General features: G+C 36.4%; 1 pseudogene; it reads right to left on the bottom strand.

The window, feature by feature from the left end:
• Positions 1-380: 380 nt before the first annotated feature.
• Positions 381-1,304, bottom strand: LOC100351554 (RAD52 motif-containing protein 1 pseudogene; annotated as a pseudogene).
• Between the last annotated feature and the right edge of the window lie 22,963 nt (positions 1,305-24,267).

Raw genomic sequence — 24,267 nt, 5'->3', positions numbered from 1 at the left:
ACTGTATTTTTTCATTACCATTTGCTTATTGCCTTGTTTTTGCTATTCATTTACATGACTCATCTTGCATTACTTATTCATTTCTCATCAACAACATGCAGCTAAACAAACATATTTACACATATTAATTCCTTCATCCATTCATACTTTCACTTGATATCTGTATTCATCATTGCTGGTTACCTATTATACAGGAAAGCAGAAAATGTGTGTGTGTGTGCACAGTGTAAATTCTGTGCATATAACTTGATTCATTGTGAATGGTTTCCATGTCTATTTTGTGAACATTCCCAAGTCAGAGATTCTTTTTGGGAGCATTTTTTTTTTTTTTCAAAGTCAGCAGAGAAGCAGGTTTATTCACACGCAGACGGAGACGCAGGCAGGCTCAAGAGCGAGCTGCACTCTCCGAGGTTCAGGGCCATCCCTGGGCACTGGAGTTGTGCACAGGGGTGGGTTTGGGGCAGAGCTTAACCAATCCTATAGAGGGCAGTTTCGGCAGAGCTTGCGTGCCACCCATTTCCCAGCCCAAGGGTCATGGCATCAGGTGCATCATGGAAATAGGTGGCTCAGCCATGGCAATTAAAATGACCTTACAAGGAGCTGAAGGCCACGGCAGGGACACAGCTGGCAGCCACGTTGTTTATTTTGGTTGAAACCTTGGAAGCTGTGATTTTCCACCGCAAGGAAGTTGGGGTGGGGCTGCAGCACAGGCGGGGCTAGGTGACACTCCAGCTTTCATCTCCACATACTTCAATCAAGTTGTGTAGTTCTTCTTCGCTTCCGGTATCTAGGATCTCTTCACCGGGTCTGTACTCCACGGCTATTTTACCACTTTCTAAAACAACAATCGACAGTTTCTGGAACGCATTTGACAAAGCCTTCTGAATGGCAAGGTTCTGGGCTGTCTTCTTCTTCATAAGGAACAACAATGGTCCTTCCTCCTCCAGCGTATCCAGCGGCTCCTCGGCCACGCCGACTCCACGACTCGAGCACTCATAGGATGGCAGCACCACCTCCAAGGCACAGAAGACCTTCAGGCTCCGCTCCGCAAGTCGCCGCTCGGTCTCTTCATTTTCCCTCTCTTCAAGATCGGAGAGCTCCTGAAGCTTGATGATCCTTTTTGACCATCCATTGAAACCCAAGTAGTAGTTTGCCAGCTCTTGGCATAGGGAGCCATTTAGGGCAAGGGCCTGATGTTGAACTGCCTTATGTCTGGGGCCAAGACGAACCTTCACTGGAGTCTCCTGGAAAAGCAGCTTCCGGTCACAGGCCGCCTGGGCTCTGTGCGCGTCCCTCGCGGAATATATTATATTTTACAAATACATTATATATTACAAATGAGTAGCTTTTTCGAATATTAACTTTTATTTTCTCAATTGTGGAAATACAAATCTACATTTATCAATTACAAATAATTCAAGAATTATACAAATATCTTTGGTGAATTTAAAAATGTGAGGAAAATATAGCAAAGGGAAATTTTATTCATTAGCAATTATTTAGAGGCACATATATTTTTCTACTGTGTCTTGAGCTTGGACAAGGTCATTTAATCTTCCCTTTAATCAATTCTTATAATCCTGGCCCATTTCCTAATTTTAATATTATAATTTTCATAGTGTTATTACTTATTTCATAATTCTCTACCATTTTATAAGAATGTGTATCTGTGAGCATGTTCAATATCTTTTAATCCAGTATGCTCACACTGATTGGAAAGGCGTCTATTTTTTTTTAATTTCCATTCCAGTGTGAATATAACAAAATTTTTTTAAATTAAATATTCAGTCCCTTAAAAATTACTCAGATATTTGGAATTATTAGTATATTAATGATATTAAGCAAGAATTGCCACCATAGGGCAATTAATGCTGTGATGTGCACCCCAGGAGAAAGAGGAAAGCACAGCAAATGCCTGTTCAAGTGCATCAAATTTCAAAGATTTTAAAATATAAATGGCTTATGGTGTAGTAATTTTGAGCTCAACTCTAGAAACTTTTCTTCTCTTCATATAAAATGATACTAATTTGCATCATTTCAATTTGTTTTTCTCTACCAAATTGGCTGGTATCAAATTGCTTTTATTCATACAGGACAATCAGAGTAAGTAAAATACTCTTTTTTAAGATAAAGTCATATTGCTAATAATGGTACTTGGTTTTATGAAAAAGTATTTAGGGTTGTAAAAAGATAACATATCAGTGCTTCAAGTGTAGGGAATAAAGCAAACATTTTTAATTCACATAAGAGGTATAAAAATAATATTCTGAGGCAAACAGTTTATTTATGAATTGCTCCTGGAAAAAGATTGCTTCATTTATTTATTTAAAATGCTCAAGTTATTAATGGAGTATTATATAAAAATAATAATTTGTAATTTTCCTTGCTTAGGATAATATTAATTATTTATTTTTGAAAGCCAATGCTTGTGGAAATTCACGTGGGGCTTCCTATTGTTAGGTTTTATTTTGTATCCAGTTATAAATCAATAATTGAATTGTTTAACAGTGCACAGAGTATCTTGATTAATCTATCTTCAAAATAAACACAGACAACAAACATCAAAAGATCCGGTACATGTTTTTCATTCTTGAAATAATAAATATGCCATCATTTTAGAAAAAAAAAAAAAAAAAAACTTGTGCTTTTTAGACAAGAAATTAATGGAGAGCCAGTGTGTGACCCAGCAGATTAAGCTGTTTAAGACAGCACCATTCAGTATTTATCAGAGGTACGCTTCAATTCCCAGATGCTCTGCTTCAAATCAAGTTTCCTGCTAATGTGCCTCAAAAGGCAACAGATTATGGCCCAAAGGTCTGGACCTCTGCCACCTGTGTAGAAGATCCAGGTGGAGTTTCCTGGCTCAACACTTTGGCCTGGCCCAGCCCTGGTTGCAGTCATCTGGGAAATGAACCAGCAGATGGAAGATCTCCCTTTCTCTTTCTTGCTCTCACTTTCACTCTAGCCTTTGCTCTCTCTCTTTCTCTGTCATACACACACACACACACACACACACACACACACACGCTCCCTCTCTCTATAATAAATAAATACACAAAAATTTTGAAAAGAAATTGAAAAAAGAAAAAAAAAGAAATTGATGAGAAAATGAACTAAAATAGTTACATAAAAATAGTTCTTAATTTGAAAAGGTCTTCTTAAATAGAAAACTGCAGATAAACTAAAATTCATGATAGTAAAATTGAAAACTAACCTAATCTAAGGTTTAGGTACTCATACAAGTTTTACAAAGAAACAATGACCGTGATACTTGGTTTTCTGGATTTTTTTAAACTAAAAACCTAAAACCAATCTGAATATATTTCAATAGCAGATTTCAAAAAAGAAAGCACCTTGCAGGTATATAAAATTATGAACTGCATTTTTATACAACAGTGTGAATGAAACTGCAGACAGAATGTTACAAAAGAGAAGATGGATTTTCTATTTTCAAAAATATCCGAAGCAATTTATCACAATTAGGTAAATTCTGCAGTGTTGTGGTCATGGATACTACTTATATTATTGTGTCATCATCAGAATTGTAAAAAATATTTTTAGGTCAAAGAAACAGATCACTCATTTTTATAAGAAATAAATATTTCTACTTTCTCGCAAATTGTAAGATCTGTCATGAAGGATATTGCATATAAAATAGATAAATTTGACAATAGGATTGGAGAAACATAGATCATCAAAAACAACATCAGTCACATTAGTGTTGATGGAAGTTAGCCCATTTAGTTTATAAATAAGGGGAACCAAGACAAACAAGGCTACAATGTGTAAATTAATAAGCAGGAACCAATGTGTTCAGCAGTAACTGATCTTCAAGTGCCTGCAATCTGATTGCTTTCTGTGAACCTTTCTCAAAGTTTGATTGCAATTCATAATCTACACTGAGATATCACTAGAAATACTGATACTTGCAGTGGGCAATATGATTGAACAAGAAAAAAATCTGGTCATAATGTTCAACTTGTGAAACCCTGGAAAAGTAAATAGGTTTTATAACAACTGAACAAGACGCCCTGTAAAAACATTAATATTTGTGGATAGTTCCTTCTGGACAGAAGTGTGTCCTTTATCTACCTGTGACATGAAGCGTGGCTCCCATGTCCTACTATGAGAGGACAAAGCTTATTGGCGATCTATCAGCAGCATATTGATAGGACTATATTAGTTCTTGTCCTTCAGGAATGAGTGTTTCAAATAAAAGTAATATTTATTCCAAATGTTACACTAGGTATTTTTGAGCCCTCAAATTGATTTTGAGAGAAATTTCTGTCTTAGACCCATCAGAATCACTTTTAAGTTAGAGAGAGCCATGGGAATCAGGACAGGCCAAGGAACTGAATGAAATTACTTGACTTTAGACGAAAATGGTTAAAATAACAAATTGGCTGCAATAAAGACAGTAGAATTGCTGGAGTCACAAGAGAAAACTGACTGTGGTAGTGAAACTACTTTGTCTATTGCTATAAAACTGTTGGGAAATCCTCAAATTTCACTGCCTCTGTTGCTCATAACAGGGTCAAGGAATCCATGCTACAAAAAGTAATTTCTCAGTTACATTTTTATAAAACATTGACTTATATATTAAAGAAACTATAGAAAATGTGAAAGAAACTTTCAATTAACAAGTTTTAAATTTTAAGTATCTATATAATTGGATTTTTTCAATTACAAACATAATGGTAATGTGCTGGAGAAATTTTCTCTTAATTAGGATAGTTATTACAAAGATCTCAGCTGAATTTTTTAAGTTTCTAAGTAAAGTTTTACCTAAAAGCATTTATTGAGACCAGCATTGTGGAGGAACAGATTAAGCCACTGCCTGCAATGCCAGCATCCCTTACAGGTGCCATTGTTAGTCCCTGCTGCTCCACTTCTGATCCAGCTCCCTGCAAATGCATCTGGGAAAGCAGTGGAATATTGGCTAAGTGCTTGGATCCCTGCACACACAAAGGAGAACTGGGTGAGGCTCATAGCACCTTGCTTCAGCCTGGCCCAGCACTGGCTCTTGTGGCCATTTGGGGAGTTATCTAGCAAATGGAAGATATCTCTTTGTATTGCTTCCTCTCTCTCTCCTCTAACTCTGCCTTTAAAATATAAAATGAATCTTAAAAAAATTCTTCATTAGCATAACCTCAGAAATTATCCCTACCCCAAATCATCTAATGAATGAATGAGTAGTAATATTCTTACAAAAAATAATGATCCTCCATTTTGCTATGTTCTAGGTGTGTATTTTTACAAGTAGGCAAATCTACTGACCTTTTTATTTTCTACAATTTTCACTAATTTTTATCATAGGATAATGCTATGAATGATTTACTATTTTTATGTTGCTCTCCACCCAAAAAGCAATTTCAAAATGTTATTATTATTAAAAAAAGAAGAGGATTTCTGAGTTTCTGCAAGCCTAGCAATGATAGTTATCACTGTATTGGGAACAAGATAGTTGTGGAAACATACTCACATATGATATAAATGATAATGTCCCTAAAAATATGTACACTGATCTTTTTCCCAAGCACTGGAGCATTCAGCATGGAACTCCAGGGGTTTCCCTCATTTTTTCATGTCTTACTGAACCTGTTGAACTCACTCCTCTATTGAATCTGTGTTGCTGTCTTTAAAATGCTGCAAGTTAACAGCTTTGTCTTTGACTTTCTTTTGTTCAAGTGAGGATCATGATTTATAGATTGTCATTTTAAACCATTTTAAATAAAGTTTTGACTCTCATGCTCTGTTTTCCTGTTCTAAGTGTAATAACTTGAAGGGAGTTTACATTTTAATAGCATGCTTCTTTATTTTCCTTTTGGAAATTTATCTGAGCTGTCACTTTGCTGGGGAAATTAGTTCCTTCCATGTGGTACTTTTATTTATTCAGAAGCAAAAATGGATTATTAGTGTTATTAGTTATATGTATATATATATACATATATATACAATTTTCTCATTAATGTTATATTCCAGTACATCTATATGTTTTAATATAAATCATATTATTTTTCACCTCTGACTTCTATATTCTTTTTTAAGTTTTATTATGTGTTTGTGTATATAACCACAGACAGAGTCTTCAAAACTTGGTGGAAAATGTACATTTTCCAATTTCTTATTTTTTTATATTATTTGAAAAGCAGAGTTACACACACACACACACACACACACACACATACTGAAGAGAGAGAGCAAGAGCCAAGAGCCAGAGGGAGAGCCAGAGAGAGTTCTTTCATTTGCTGATTTACTCCCTGAGTAGCTGCAATGGTCTGCAGCTGGGACTGAGCCAGCCCAACTGCATCCAGGCCTCCAATGTGGGTAGCAGGGGTACAAGCACTGGGTCCATCTTCCACTGCTTTCCCAGGTGCATTAGCCAGGAGCTGGATAGGACAGATCCAGGGATGTAACTGGCACACCTATGGTAGACCTTCGGAATCACAGGCAGCAACCAACCTACTGTACCACAATGTCGGCCTCACTTTTTTTTTTTTTTTTTGGCTGTTTTTTAAACAGATTTGTTTATTTGAAAGGCAGCGAGAGACAGAGACAGAGAGAGAGAGAGAGAAAGAGAGGAGAGAGAGAGAGAGGAGAGAGAAATATCTTTCACCTACTGGTTCACTCTCCAAATGGTTGCAGCAGCCAGAGTTGGGCCAGGATGATACCAGGAATATGAAATTATATCTGAGTCTCCCACACAGGTGGCAGTGGCCAGAGTAACTGGGCCTTCATCTGCTGCCTCTCCAGGGATATTAGCAGGTAGCTGGGTAGGAAGCAGGGTAGCCAGTACTTGAATTGGCACTTCAATATGGGATGCGTGTGTCTGAAGCAGCAGCTTAACCTGCTGCAGAACACCAGCCATTTGTGTGGATATATGTGTGTATGTGTATATGTAAATGCATATATATGTATGTATGTATGTATACACACAGAGAGAGAAACTAAATAGGAAATTGTTTATAGAGTTATCAAACAGCATTATAATATTATTCTTTATTTGAAAGTTAGTAAAACTTAGAAAATCACTTTTTGGTTCATTTGCTTTAAAAAAAAAACTAGTATCTTATTTGGAACATTGTTTAAGTATTATGCATATAACTGCTTTTTAGTCTAAGTTATTTGTGAGGCCAGTGCTGTGGCATAACAGGAAAAGCATTCAATTGTAACACTGGCAACTGCTTATTTGTATCCTGACTGCTCCATTCACAATCCAGCTCCTTCTAATGGCAACAGAAGGTGGCCCGAGTGTTTGGGCCCCTGCCACCCATTTGGGAGACCCAGAGGAAGCTCCTGGCTCCTGTCTTCAGCATGGCTCACCCCTGGTTGTTTTGGCCATCTAGGGGGTAAACCAGCAGATGGATAGAGACTTCTCTCTATGTAAATCTTTCAAATAAGTAGACAAATCTTTTTAAAAATAAGTTATTTGTTTATAAGTATCTGAACATTACTTTCAAGGTCATGTTAATCATAATATTCTTAAAATTCCACCCAAAGCTGGTAACAGGACAGATTATAAATCATTAAAATTAAGAGAGTTCTTGGAAACCAGAGTAATTAAGTCTTCAATCACCTAGTTTAATGAAAAATATTTTATGTTATTTTAAATTTTGTAGACTAAATGGTGAAACTAGCACTTTCTGAGACTGTTATATTTTTAATTATCCTCACAGTGGACTATGCAGTTAAGTTGGCATAAAAATTAAGCATATACTTTATAAATCTTTTACAATGGGAACCTTTTTTGCTGGTCTCTTATCCCTATAGGGGCCACTACTCAATATAAATTTACCACTTGTCAAATTTCAATTTGAGTGGGATGTCAAGTGAGGCTGTACTTCATGTCCTGTAAAATTCGCATTTAATACAAATGTTCAAAATATATTGACATTTCTGAAATGTTACATGTGACCTAGTTAAGTGGATTTGCAAATATGAAAGACATTCATTCTGACTATCATTTTAAAATTTTTCACTAGCATTTGATTATTTATGCGGTTATAAGTATCATTTAAATTGCTGTCCTGGTGATAATATCATGCAAGTTCATTCATTTCCTCATGTTAACTACAAGAATAACCGATTCTGACACTTGGGTGAGCTTGGGTGAGCTTTCCAGATTTTTACTTTGATCTCCTACTTTAAGATCAAGTGAAATATTAAAGACTTGGATCCAATTCTAGAACAGCTCCACACTACCCCCTGTTTGAATGAAGAAGGAATTGAAGAAAGAAAACATCTATCATCTATGCGTCATGAATTAGAGGCAGAATTGTTTTAAGTGGATGTGACACCAAAAAACCACAAAAATGTATAAATGTATCATAGCTGGAAAATGTGTTTTTTTCTAATTTTATAAGTTTTTGCATTCAAACATCAGTGAAGCAGTCTTGAAAAATGTATAGGGCAACAACATACCAATGGGATAGCTAGAATAATTCAGTCAACACATCTTGTTATTTTATCACAGCAATTAGATAGCATTTCATATATTTATAAATGCTATGCATAAAACAATGCATGGAATATACTAAGCATTCCACAAATGTTTCAATCAGTCAAAGGAACTTTATTTACCATGAACACAAATGTTCAAGATTAATTTCTTTTAAGTGTGTTTTTACTGCAGAAAGACTGATGTCCCAGTGTAAATTTCCTCTGTAGAACACACTATTTCCCCATAAAGAGCTCTGCATTAATGATGCAGTTTTTCCACTTTTAGTAAAGACACTAACTCATCATTATTAACAAATTCCCATTAGTTTTCCTACCGTCTAACTCTGATATGTTTGCTCTTACTAATTCTTACATTGTCAATAAGAAATCTAAATCGGGGAAGATTCTGAAATTGGTTTGTCATTTATTTTGTATATTGTTCTGTTTTTTACAAAACACATTCATGTGTAACTTGAAAAACCTTTTTAGGTTAGTAAATGCTTACATTCTTGTTTTAAAATTAATTCAAAAAACATCATCACAGTTTTCTTTGGCCACTATCTTAATCCAATATGCTTCAAAAAGATTAACCCTTTTATTAATTTTGTGTACATACATAACATAGAAAAGTAGCTTTTATTACATATCACTTAGGAAAGTATTTCAGAGCAGTCATTAAAAATGAATTTAGGGGGCCAGTGCTGTTGCATAGAGGTTAAAGCCACCATCTGCAGTGCAGGCACCCCATAGGAGCATCAATTCAAGTCCTGGCTGCTAGACTTCCAATCCGGCTCTCTGCCATGGCCTAGGAAAGCAGTAGAAGATGGCCGAAGTCCTTGGGCCCCTGCACCCGCTTGGGAGACCCGGAAAAGCTCCAGGTTCCTTCCCTGCATAGGCACAGCTCTGGCCATTGTGGCCATCTGGGGAGTGAACCAGCAAATGGAGGATCTCTCTCTCTCTCTCTCTCTCTCTCTGCCTCTGTCTCTCTGTGGCTCCACCTTTCAAATGAAAATAAATCTTTTAAAAAATGAATTTATAAGGGCCGGTGCAGTTGCTCACTTGGTTAATCCTCTGCCTGCGGCGCCGGCATCCCATATGGGCACCGAGTTCTAGTCCTGCTTGCTCCTCTTACAGTCCAGCTCTGCTGTTGCCTGGGAAGGCAGTGGAGGATGGCTCAAGTGCTTGGGCCCTGCACCCACATGGGAAACCAGGAAGAAGCACCTGGCTCCTGGCTTCAGATCAGCGCAGAGCCAGCTGTAATGGCCATTTGGGGAGTCAACCAATGGAAGGAAGACCTTTCTCTCTGTCTCTCTCTCACTGTCTATAACTCTACCTGTCAAATTAAAAAAAAGAATTTAAAATATGAGTTTATTTGATGCAAAAATTTTTGGTGCAAAATTTTCATAATATATAAAAAGGTTTAAAAGTAGTAGGCATAGACTTCAAATAAGCCTGCAGTAAAATAAGTTCACACTTTTTAAATATTTATTTATTTTATTGAATCTTTATGTTATTTTGAATATTTATTTATCTTATTTGAAATTTAGAGTTACAGAGAGAGAAAGACACAGAGAGCGAGATCTTCAATCTTCTGGTTCACTCCCAGATGGCTGCAACTGCCAGGCTGAAGCTTCTTCTGCCTCAACCACTTGGGCCATTTTCCATTGCTTTCCCTGGTTATTAGTAGGGAGCTGGATTAGAAGTGGATCAGCTGGGTACAAATTGGAGACCAAAGGATGCCAGTGTCTTAGGCAGAATTTTCACCTACTATGCCACAGTGCTGGACTCTAATCTCACACTTTGAATTCTATTTTTCCATGAACATTTTAAGGTACCATTGTACATTTAATGTCATATTATTTATAATCTGAATGGTGTCTCCCTACAACTATTTTTGATAGGTTCAAATACAAATATAACTTAGTTATTATGTTTCAGTGATACTACCATGCCAAGTAAATCCGTATTTTTCCTTGAGCAGGTGTATAATATTATTTAGTACATAGTAACAGCTCCTTTTTTCATGACTAACATTTGATTATTTCCCAATTATTTGAGTCCCTGCCACTCAGTAGATCCTGCTTATGCTACTGGCCCCAGCTTCACCTCAACCCAGCCCCTGCTATCGTGACCACCTGTGAAGGAAGCAGCAGACAGATCACTGTCTCTTGTATCTCTCTTTTCTCTCTCTGCCTTCAAATAAATTTAAATTTATTTTTAAGTGATATTTCATCTTTCATTGACAGCCACAGGAACAGAAAAAATATTTTAGTTATAGTGATATTCTACCATGGCCAACTGCAACAATATCAGATCGCTGGTTCCCATATGGGTGCCAGTTCATGTCCCAGCTGTTCCTCTTCTGTTCTAGCTCTCTGCTTATGGCCTGGGAGGGCAATGGAATATGGCCTGGGAAGACAGTAGGAAAGCACTGGAAATGCCTGGGCCCTTGCCACCTAAATGGGAGACCAGAAGAAGCTCCTGGCTCCTGGCTAGATTTATAAATATATATGATTCCATATAGTAATATATAATTGAGATAAACATAATATTTTATCATCTTTGTTGTAAGATCACTTGATTTTAAAATTTAAAATAAACTATAATAACCTTTGTTTCCATTTTAGCTTCATATAAATAACAATAACATAAGTGAGAATCCCTGATAATTTTTTCCTTGAATCTCTATATTTTGTTCACAAAGTTTAACTGCATCTAATGGCATAATTATGAAATCCAAATATAAATTCAGGAAAATCTGAAGACAGAGGAAACTCTAACTTAAGTATTTTTACTTTTGTTTTCATGATACATGAGAATCCTTCAGGTGAGAAAGAATTAAAACCATAGTTCAAAAACAGAGAATGTATCTCCTTCATCTCTCCAGCTAAATTTAGCTAATGACTCATCAAAGACTTTATAAATGTCTTCTTCCGGGGCCAGCATTTGGCGAAGGGGTAAAGCCACTACCTACGGTCCCATCCCATATGGCCCTGTTCCAGTCCCAGTTGCTCCAGTTCCAATGCAGCTCCCTGTTAATGTGCCTGGAAAACAGCAGAAGATGGCCCAAGGCCTCTGCACCCACATGGGAGACTCGGATGAAGCTCCTCACCCTGGCTTTGGACTAGCCCTGGCTGTTGCTGCCATTTGGGGAGAGAATCAATGGATGGAAGATCCCCCCCTCCCCACTCTCTCTCACTCTCTCTCTCTCTCACTCTCTTTGTCTCCTCTTCTCTCTCTGTAACTCTGCCTTTCAAATAAATAAATACATACTTTAACAATAAATTTCAAAATGCCCCTTTCTCCATTTATGTTTACACTCAAACTTCCATGCAGAACGAGAGCCAGCTGTACTTCTTGGAAATTCAATTAAGAAATGATGTGGAGCTTTGAAAGGAACTTTCCCTCTAATTATTATTACAGAGTTATTTCATTTTTATCTCTGACTATGGAATCTACCTGTGTTATTAAACACATTCAGAAATTTAAAGAGGGTGAACGTTGTCTGTGGGAGTTGTTCTGTCATCACAATGCTTTCACTATTATTCAGTGAAATACTAAGTGAATAAAACAATTATGGTTAAATACTTCTACAAAATTCAAAATCAGATATATCAAAAGAATTTTGAAAGTGTATCAAATAAGATATAAAATGGCAAAAATTTGTAAAACATATTTCAAGCCTCCCAATTTGCTAAATTATAATCTAGATTATGATGACCCCCACAGAATAGTTGAATCAATGATACACATTTAGCATAAATACAAGGCTACTTACAAAGAATACACAATTTTGGTACCCATTACCACTACCTTGTTAATTTGTTGTTATGCAGCACAGCAACATTATACCTCATTTCATCAATTTGAACCCAAATATTTCTCTACCTTTTACTTTCTCTGGAAAATAGGTTGTCTTACAATCAATGGTAGCTCATGGCTTAATTGGCAGTATTTTCCTTAACGACATGAGAAATAAAAGCAATCCTTGAAATAATAAATTATTGTCTTTTTCAAAATATTTATTTCCAGTATGCATTGTTTCCAAAGAATGTACAACATACATGTATGTTTTCAAACTCTGAAAATTATGTGGTGGTCATGCAACCATCTGAGGTCTACAGTTGGAATACTCACAGTACGGTCTAAATCAATAGAAGTTTTTACTTGAAAATAAATACACATTTCACTTAGCAAAGGGCAATGACCTATAAAGGACACACTGTAGTGTCTCTAGTACAGAATGTGCATTTTATATCATGCTATGATCATGTAAATAATGCCTGCTACAATTTAAGATAAGTATGTAATTCATTTCCTGTATCAGGGCACTTTTAAGAGTAAATAGATCTTTATACATACATATGTACACTTTATATATAATGTATACTTAGTATATTTAATATATATATGCATACTTTATATATACTCTAAAATATACATGTATAGTTTATACATAGTAGATAAATTAATGATAATAAAAAGTTACAACCCAGAAAAACAGAAAATGTTCATTCTATCCATACAGATTAGCTGAAAATGAGAAACTATTTCTCCAGAGGATATAGCCTTCTGCTTTATGGTTTGTTCATAAAATCAAGCACTGATTTTTTTTACTTTTTAAAGATTTATTCATTTATTTGAAAGGCAGAGTTACACAGAGAGAGGAGAGGCAGAATGAGAGAGGTCTTCCATCTGTTGGTTCTCTCCCCAGTTGGCAGCAATGGCCAGAGCTGTGCCAATCCAAAGCCAGGAGCCAAGAGCTTCCTCCAGATCTCCCACATGGGTGCAGGGGCCCAGGCACTTGGGCCATCTTCCACTGCTTTCCCAGGCCACAGCAGACAGCTGGATCAGAAGTGGAACAGCTAGGACTCGAACCGGCGTCCATATGGACCGTCCATATGAACCGGCGCTGCAGGTGGAAGCTTTACCTGCTATGCCACAACGCCGGCCCCAGTAGTGATATTAATAAATAAATAAATAAATAAGTGTCCATTGACTTAAAGTGATTCTGAAATTTGGAAGGCCTCTGCAAATTCAGAATTATTCTTACAACAATATTAAGACTTGGCTTAAATTTATAATATGTTATAAAATAATTGGGAAGATAAAACAACTACCCCATTAGCATAACTAAAACAGTTCAATAAATTGTACTAAAAGTCACTGAACTTGTCACTGTCAAGCACATACATTGAAAACAGATATTTTGAAAAAAAAAAAGTATGAATTTCCTTGATGAAGTAATAAAGTCCACCATTACTGATCTCAACACTAGACTACACATGTGTTGTAGACATATTCATATATGTGTCTTTATGATAGACATACATGTGTGTAAAAGTGCGATAAAATAGGATGTATATAATTAGGATTAATGCTGTACACTGAGGCACGATTGTTGTTGGGGGAAAAAGTACCTAAGTGATTGAGTTCTGAGCCAAAATGGCCTGTACTATTGGTAACACAATTTAGTTGAAAGTGAAACTGACAGGGCAAGCAGACTTAGTGTTTGTCAAATATTTTCTTGCAAAAGAACAAAATGGAACTGTTGCTTCAAGTAAATCAACTGGTAGGACTTCTTTCTAAGAATAAAATTTGAATTTTCAATGTCAAATTTGAAATTTGGAAGACACTTTCCACCAGTTTATCTTGATCATTTTCCAAAAGACTCTGATGAAATTGGTTCATATAAAAATGTTTTTTGATTCTAACCATTTAGGATATACTCAATACAAAATTCTCTACCTTTTGAGTTTGAGTGAATCCTGTGATTGATGGCGATCATTCTAAAGATCATGTCTCATTGTAACAAAAATAGGATATTGTCAATGTAATTCAGGTTTACTAATTTTCTTTTTAAATAACCAACAAGGAAACTATCTATGTGGGACTGACCTAATCGCATGGGCTCTTTAAATCTGAGTTTACTTATCAGAGATTCGATGCCGCAGACAGTCTTGTGCTCGTCTTGGAACACAAGTTATACTGTTGTAGAAAAGGCAGGTAGTGGGGATTAGGGAACATTTTCGAGGCGCTGAGTATAGCCCCTGTTTGTCACCCAAAAGGAAAAGGAAAACCTACATCCTACATTGACATGGGAATCCTTCAGCAAAGTGAATGAGCTTAGAGGAGCACGAGAAGTCCAATTTAGCCACCGAGCCAAGAAAATGATTTAGCTATGAAAGGCTCTAAACAGAGAACCCAGACTAGTAAGCCACAGAAACCATCAAACAATAAATTCATGCTATGTTAAGCAATTACGTCTGTATTACTTGTTACTTAGTGAATTAAAACTATTAATTGAAGCAAATGGATCCCTTCAATTCTGTTGGTGGTGTGGGTATGAGAATTTCTTTTCTTCATTTAAATTTTGTTCACAATTTTCACTGTGTATAGGATTATAGATTGTAGGTTTCTTTGTGAATTTTGTTTGTTGTTCTTTAGGCATTTTAAAAATGCTAGTCCATGTTTGCTGCTTTACATGGTATTCAGTGAGAAATTTGTGTTTCAAGTCTTTGTTCCAAATATATAACATCTGCTTTTCTTTCTTAAAGAGTTTAAATACATGATTATGATTTGGCTAAGCATGTATCTGTGTGTGTTAATATTACTATTTTTGTGTTTTCAGTATTTTTTTGGATTCTTGGTGCAATGTCTGTCATATATTATAGGAAATATGCAGCCATTATTTTTAAAATATATTATTTTTTAAAATATAGACTTTTAAAATATATTGTTTTTTAAAATATATTTTCTTCCCTGATCTCTCCTACTTCATCTTCTGAAATTTGGATTATGCCTATTGTCTTAGTCTACTTGGACTACCACACCAATATACCTTATACTGAGTAGCCTATAAATAATAAAATTTTTCTTCATGGTTCTGGAGGCTGGCGCATCCAAGATCAAGATACCAGCATATTCAGAGTCTAGTGAGGGCTCCTTCCTTGCCAGATGACTTTCTTTTTGCTTTGACCTGATGTCATTATAGATGGCAAGGATCAGCTAGGTCTTCTGAATCTATTTCACAAGTGTACTAATCTCAGTTACGAATTTGGAGCTCCCAAAATCTGATTGCCTCAGGGGACAAGATCATAACATGTGAGCTTGTGGTGGGAGGGATGCAAATATTGAAATTTGGTGCTTTGCCATAGTTCTCAGTTGCTCTGTGCTTTATTTGATTTCTTTTGTATTTTTTTTTAATTTACAGACAGAGGGATGGACAAACTGAAAGTTTTCCATCCACTGGTTCACACCCCAAATGGCTGCAATGGCTGTGATCTGAAGCCAGGAGCCAGGAGCCAGGAGCCAAGGGCCAGAAGATTCTGCCAGATTTCCCATGCAGGGAAAAGCAGAACATCTACTGCTTTCCCAGGCCACCACAGAGAACTGGATTGGAAGAGGAGCAGCCAGGACATGAAGCAGCAGTAGTATAGGATGCAGGCACTGCAGGCAGAGTTTTAGCCCACTAAGCCACAGCTCTGTGGGAGGCCCTAAAGAAGCTCCTGGCTTTGGATTGGCTCAGCTCCAACCATCTTGGCCATTTGGGGAATGAACCAGCAGATGAAAGATTCTCTCTCTCTGCCTCTGGCTCTCCCTCTCCGTAACTTCACCCACCATCCAAGTAAAATAAATAAACCTTTAAAAAAAGAGAGAGTATGACTATATCTGAAAACTCTAGCTTTAATTTAATAGCAACAAATTAAAATGCTTTTTTCATTAAATGGTCAGAATATCTCCTAGTATAAGTGTCATACATTTTATTATGTGTGTGGTTATGTATGCAAATATATTTATTCATAGGGTAAGTATATATTCAGGTCCTGCTCAATAGCCAAAAAGCAGGATCCTAAGAATCACATTTATAAAATGGTAACGTATATATGAAATGAAGTATGATCCTTAGCTAGAATTCTACCTTTAATGAATTCCAGCATTAATCCCACATGACATCTGTCAAGAAGTGTGAGAATCAAAACTGCTCCTTTTGTTGCTTCTCACTCATTGTGAAAACAGAGCAAAGAAGAGTCCCTTTGGCACATTCATCAAAACTGTGATCAGACTGATTAAAATGCAGATATACTGGGGCTTCTCTTTCATCTGCAGTCCAACAGTGATGTCTGATTTATTTGAATCTCATTAACACTCTGTTTCCATGCCTTCTTTACTATTGTTTGCTGCTGTTACAAGCATCTGATTAAACAAGTACAACTGGGTTTTTTGTATGCACATTCACTGTATATGTTTCTATGATATCTTTCGAAACCTGCTTTCCTGCCCCTAATGTACTCTTCAAGTATAGAATGAGTGTCAAATGGTGATTTGACTTTCTGCTAGAGCATATTATTTTTGTGTGAAGAATCATGGTATCCTATAAAATACTCAGTTTAATAGTACTCTCTATTTGGGATTTACTTCCTTTACTGTTAAAGAACTTACCATTTTGAGGTCTGAATTAAAAAGTCTGCATTTCAAGAAATATTTATTTATTGCTTTCCAGATTACAATGGTAATACAAAATGAATATTTGATTTTTATTATACACAATTTCACTAATCCTTTTTTTTATAAGTTTACCCATCCAAAAAATTCAGACCCTGGTTTCATAAGTGTAATATTTTAAAGCCCCCATTGACTTTATATCACTTCAGATTCCTCAATTACTACCCCAGGCCACATTTTCTAGTCATTTCTCTTTTACTCTTTCTGAAAATAGTCACTTTATTCCTCGACTTTCACACATATGCACAAACAAAATGATAGAAAGTAGAAAAGAAAAATAGAAATAAATAAGAGAACTCTGAAACTATTTTAAATCAAGATCAATTTCTTCATGCCATCTTTGTTTTTCTCCTACAGAATTGAAATGGGAATTTTGAGTTAATGCAATGCACTTTATATTAACTGCGTGCTATGCAATATTTGGTTCAATGCCTTAAACAGCAGGGGATATATTGGACTTTTCTGTGATTGCAATCCCCCCACTCATGTTCATAAAAATAATTGAATTTAAGACCTGGGGATGATGAAAGCAATTCAGATATCATCATATTTCAATCATTGTGATGCTGTAAATCTCAATTATACCATCAGATAGTTATGGAGGGTATGACATGAACAATAGAAAAAATGAATACCAAATATATTGTGAAAGCTTAAGAAATGTGATTATTGTATGTTTTGAAACAGAAAATCATGTCTATGCCACATAAGAATCTATAAAGTCATGCACCAACTGTTAGTAACCATTACCCTTCTTTATGTTAGTGAATGTTTATATTTAAATTATTCTCCTTACACTTTTCACTTACATCTCATCTTGCTGAATTTTAAGAGCTATTTAATTAGTTAATCATATTCTGAATACAAAGATCTAAGATTTGGTGATGAGAGTATAAAGAGGCCAGCACATTAGCTCAATGGGGTAATCCTCCGCCTGTGGCGCTGGCACCCTGGGTTCTAGTCCCGGTCAGGGTGCCGGATTCTGTCCTGGTCACTCCTCTTCCAGTCCAGCTCTCTGCTGTGGCCAGGGAGTGCAGTGGAGGATGGTCCAAGTCCTTGGGCCCTGCACCCACATGGGAGACCAGAAGCACCTGGCTTCGGATCAGCACGGTGCGCCGGCCACAGCGCGCAGGCCACAGTGGCCATTAGGGGGTGAACCAATGGCAAAGGAAGAACTTTCTCTCTGTCTCTCTCTCTCACTGTCCACTCTGCCTGTCAAAAAAAAAAAAAAAGAGAGAGAGAGAGAGAGAAAAGAGAGTATAAAGAATACACATTCTAATGTATCATTTATTGCCAACATTTGGGGTGGAAGATTTTAGCATGAATTGTGTTTATGTTGAATAACAAAACCTCTAGGATTCTAGCTACAAAATATATTCATATATATATATACACACACACCTATGTATGACTTACTAAAATATTGATAACAACTTCAACAACTACTTTTATTGTATTCTAGATGAAAAGAATTTATTGCCAATCAATCAATCAATAAATAAGGTGGCTCTGTTTGTATCGAACTAGGAATCTTCTTATAATATTTTTAAAATTTAAAATTTGAATTACTAAACGTTACACAATATGATTCCCTATAACATGGAAAAGAACATGCACTTGTATATATGCTTCTACATAGAGATATATTTCTATTAACTAGGTAAATGAAGACATAAACTGCTAACATTATTTACCTATAGGATGATGGTGAAGTACAAGATTTTGAGGGACAAAAAGATAAATTTTCTTTTCTTTTTTTTTGAAGATTTATTTATTTATTTACAAGTCAGTTACACACACAGAGAGAGAGAGAGAGAAAGTCTTCCAAAGTCTTCCATCTGCTGGTTCACTCCCCAATTGGCCGCAATGGCCAGAACTGTGCCGATCCAAAGCCGGGAGCCAGGAGCTTCCTCTGGGTTTCCCACGCAGCTGTGGGGGCCATAGCAGAGAGTTGGATCAGAAGTGGAGCAGCTGGGACTCAAACCAGTGTCCATATGGGATGCCAGCACTTCAGGCTGCAGCTTTACCCACTATGCACAGCACTGGCCCCGATAAATTTTATTTCTAAAATTGTGTAACAGAAGGGCAAGTGGGTACAGGAGTTTGGTGCAAAAGTTAGGACACTACTTGCGAGTCTATATTCCATATTGAGTACTGAATTCAAGTCCCTGAATCCCTCCCAACTCCAGCTTCCTGCTAATATGCACCCTGGGAGGCAATGGCTGATGGCTTAAGTACTTGAGTTTCTCCCACTCCTATAGGAAGTCTAGATTGGATTCTTTGCTTCCACATATTTGGGGACAGATCCAGTGAATGGAAGATCTCACTATAATCACCTCTATTTCCATTTTATCTCTTTGTATCTCAATTTTTTTTTTAATTTTTAATTTAATTTAATTTAATTTATTTAGTAAATATAAATTTCCAAAGTACAGTTTATGGATTACAATGGCTCCCCCCCCCATAATTTCCCTCCCACTGGCACCCCTCCCATCTCCCGCTCCCTCTCCCATGCCATTCACATCAAGATTCATTTTCAATTATCTTTATATACAGAAGATCGATTTAGTATATATTAAGTAAAGATTTCATCAGTTTGCACCCACACAGAAACACAAATTGTAAAATAATCTTTCAGTACTAGTTATAGCATTAATTCACATTGGACAACACATTAAGGACAGATCCCACATGAGAAGTAAGTACACAGTGACTCCTGTTGTTGACTTAACAATTTGACACTCTTGTTTATGGCATCAGTAATCTCCCTAGGCTCTAGTCATGAGTTGCCAAGGCTACGGAAGCCTTTTGAGTTCACCGACTTTGATCTTATTCCAACAAGGTCATAGTCAAAGTGGAAGTTCTCTCCTCCCTTCAGAGAAAGGTACCTCCTTCTTTGATGACCTGTTCTTTTCACTGGGATCTCACTCGCAGAGATCTTTCATTTAGGGTTTTTTTTTTTTTTTTTTCCCCCAAGGTGTCTTGGCTTTCTATGCCTAAAATACTCTCATGGGCTCTTCAGCCATATCCGAATGCCTTAAGGGCTGATTCTGAGGCCAGAGTGCTATTTAGGACATCTGCCATTATATGAGTCTGCTGTGTATCCCACTTCCCATGTTGGAACATTCTCTCCCTTTTTGATTCTATCAGTTAGTATTAGCAGACACTAGTCTTGTTTGTGTGATCCCTTTGACTCTTAGACCTATCAGTGTGATCAATTGTGAACTAAAATTGTGTATCTGAAATTTTTAAAAACAGGAGAAAATTGGAGAATTTCTAATGTTTTATCTGTTTCATAATTTTTAGTCCTTTCCACAAAATATTTAGTTCACACTTTATTCAATTATATGTTACAATTATGCTTTCTTGATAGTGATGCAAAACTTTTTGACTTCCATGTGAACATAATTTGTTAGTGTTGATGATTGACAAAACAAATCTCCTCAGAATTCTTTTCTAATTATCAGTACTACAATGGCTTTAGTAAGATAGAATATTATTTCTTCCCTTCCTGTAGCATTCTGACAAATCTAGGCTACCACGGTAGCACTGTTTCATGAAAACCTTCAGGACCTGTTTTTCTGTATAGTTGAGTACTTCCTCAAGATGATTGTGTTCATGCTTAGAACTGGTTGACTGCATATCTAGAAGGAGAAAAAAGCCCTGAGAAATATTTTGCTCTGGACTGAAGAGGCCTACAGTGAGAAGCATTTCATTTCTCTCCTACTCTGTTGGTGAAAACTTGGTCATATGACCTCACTTAGGGGACTTAGTTATTTATGTATAACATTGCCTATGCCCTCCATGTAAACAGACATTTAATGTGCGTCATGCGTACACTTATATGTGAATGTATTGTTGTAACACATGCATTATTGTACCAAAACTTATTTCATTGTATTGGGGAGGAGGATTGTATGCTTTAATTACATGCCAGAGCAGGCACCGTGGCTCATTTGGCTAATCCTCCACCTGGCCTGTGGCGCCAGTACCCTGGGTTCTGGTCCCAGTTGCTCCTCTTCCAGTCCAGCTCTCTGCTGTAGCCTAGGAGGGCAGCAGGTATGGCCCAGGTGTTTGGGTCCCTGCAACCACATGAGAGACCAGGAGGAAGTACCCGCATCCTGGCTTTGGATCGGCACAGTGCCGGCAGTGGCAGCCATTGGGGGAGTGAACCAACAGAAGGAAGACCTTTCTCTCTGTCTCACTGTTTATAACTCTAACTCTCTGTCTCTCTCTCTCTCTCACTGTCTAACTCTGCCTGGCAAAAAATAAATAATAATAATAATAATAATTATGTGCCAGTAATCTCTGTGCGACAAAGTCCTTGTCTTATATAGTTTCAAAAAAATTAAAGATAATAATAGTACACTTTCCCTTTACATTCATGGGTCATATCAAATGAAATGTAAAACAAATCAATATCCCCTTTTTTATATTCTAGTAGTTTTACTTCTTTCAAAGCTGGATTATGATGTCAAATTAGTTAGAATGCTCAATCAAAATATCAATTAATTATATCTATTCACAGTGCATCAATAATGGCTATCAACCAGACATGTTGATATTGTTACTATATTTAGTATGACAATTTTTTATAAAATTGCTAATGTCCTAGAATAAGAAAAATATAATCATAGTTTTGACCTTTTTCTGTTAATTTTAAATGAAATTATCCCAGACTTTATAAAAAGAATATGTATATACTTTCATATTTTATAAATTTTAATTGTTCCAGAAAGTAATTCATCCTGAGTTTTATAAATACTAATATTTATTAAACAAAGAGTATTGTTTTCCACAAAATTATTACAACTCTTTCTTATTTCTGCTTAACATCTTAGCATTTCACTTTCTGTAATGTCATGTACCAAATTACTTTTAACAAGGGCTATCTAATTTAAGTCATTTCCTAGTGATGCATCAGTGAGCATAAATTGCTATTCAATTGTGTCAATTTTAATCTCTGAGTCAATGACCCACCAAAACCACTTATACCACAAATGTAAAATGATTCTGTTAACACACAGTTATTTTCTGGTTTCTTTAATCAGAGGGAGAGAAGGAGGGAGGGAGGGGGATTTTTTTTTTTCTGACAGGCAGAGTTAGACAGTGAGAGAGAGAGTCAGAGAGAAAGGTCTTCCTTCCGTTGGTTTACCCCCAAAATGGCCACTTCGGCTGGCACACTGCGTCAATCCGAAGCCAGCAGCCAGGGGCTTCCTCCTGGTCTCCCATGTGGGTGTAGGGCCCAAACACTTGGGCCATCCTCCACTGTACTCCTGGGCCACAGCAGAGAGCTGGACTGAAAGAAGAGCAACCGGGACAGAATCCAGCACCCCGACTGGGACTAGAACCCGGTGTGCTGGCGCCGCAGGTTGAGGATTAGCCTAGTGAGCTCTGGCACCGGTCAAGAACAGCATTTTTCAAGAGAGGATATTCAAATGGCCAACAAACACTTGAAAAAATGGTCACTATCATTAGCTATCAGGGAAATGCAAATCCAAACCATAATGAGGTTTCACCTCATTCCAATTAGAATTGCTCTCATACAGAAACCAACAAACAACAAATGCTCCAAAGATGTGGAGAGAAAGGTATGCTAACCCACTGTTAGAGGGAATGTAAACTGGTGCAGCCACTGTGGAAGACAGTATGGAGATATCTCAGAAATCTAAATACAGACCTACCATATGATCCAACCATCCCACTCCTGGTAATTTAGCCACATCAAATGGAATCAGCATATTAAAGAGTTATCAGTACCCCGCATGTTCATTGCAGCACAATTCACAACAGCTGAAATATGGAATCAACTCAGATGTCCATCACTGTTGACTGGATACAGAAATTATGGTATATATATTCACTATGAAGTACTACTCAGATGTAAAAAAAGAATAAAATCAACAAGATGGAAGCAACTGGAAACTACTATACTTAGTGAAATAAGCCAGTCCCAAAAACATATATTATGTGTTTTCCGTGATTTGAGGTAACTAATAGATTACCTAAAATGTAATTCATTGGAGTGAAATGGACATTTTGAGATTGGATAATTGTCTACAGTACTCATCTCTCCTGTTGAGGAAATGTGTTTTTTTTTTTTTTCCTCATCCTATTTGTTGAACTCTTTTCTTTACATAGGGTTAATGACATAATATATGATCATAAAGTAAACTGAACATAGATCTTTGTAAAAATGAATACTGGGAATGTGAAAGGGACGAGGAAGAAGGGTTGGAGCATGGACAGTAGAGAGGTGGGGGGGGATTATCACTATGTTCTTAAATCTGTATATATGATATACATGGAACTTGTATAACTTAAATAGAATTTAAAAAAAAGAAAAAAAAAGATGATAGCTAAAATGCTTAGTACAGAGTCTGGTATATGCTTACGACAACTATTAGCACTAATCATAATTTTCATCCTCAAAATTCTTAATCCCCTACTTTTTGTGAAATATATTATATGAGGGACAAGCAGTTAGTCCAGTGACTCAGATGCACTTTGCATCCCATATTAGAGTGCCTGTGCTCCAATTCCTCTGGCTCCTGACTCAGATTTTCTGCAAATGCAGACCATGGAGGTTGTGCATTTAATCCCACAAAAGAGAAAAACCAGAATAGGCTTGCTGCTTTTATAGTTACTCACTGGTGCAAGAACTACATTGAAGCTGCAAAAGAACTACCTCGGCCAGCGCTGCGGCTCACTAGGCTAATCTAACCTTGTACTGGATACTTCTCAATCATATCCAAAATACAGTATTATTTGTTGTATTTCTAATTGTTTTTGATTCAGTATTTGTAGATGGCATGTTTCCAGGAATTCATCCATATCTTCTAGGCTATACAATTTTTTTTGGTGAATAGATATTCATAGCGGTTTTTTCTGGTCCTTTGTATTTCTATGCTTTCAGTTGCAACATCTTCCCTTTTAATTTCTTCTCTCTGATGATTTTCTTTCCAAATGTAGTTACAGTTCCATTGATTTTGGCTATCTTTTTAGGAAAACAAAATATTTCATTGCGTTGATTTTTTTCTATTATTATTCTATTTTCTATTTTGTTTGTGTTTGCTCTTCCTTTTGCTATTTTCTTCCTTCTTCTAAGTTTGGGCTTATTTTGTTATTATATTTTAGTTTCTTGAGATGTAATGTTAGATTGTTTATTGTAGTTTATTCTTTTATGATGTAGGCATTTTTTGCTATAAACTTCTGCCTCAACATTGCTTCTCCTGTACCTCAAAGTTTTAGTATGTTTTATTTCCATTTTGCTTTATCCCAAGATATATTCTTTAAAGCTTTTATTTATTTATTTGAGAGGTA

Source organism: Oryctolagus cuniculus, chromosome 1 (assembly GCF_051225735.1).
Source record: "Oryctolagus cuniculus isolate XC-2025 breed Fujian yellow rabbit chromosome 1, ASM5122573v1, whole genome shotgun sequence".
NCBI lineage: Eukaryota > Metazoa > Chordata > Mammalia > Lagomorpha > Leporidae > Oryctolagus > Oryctolagus cuniculus.
The sequence above is the reverse complement of the archived record's forward strand: the minus strand, read 5'-3'. Positions and strand labels throughout refer to the sequence as shown.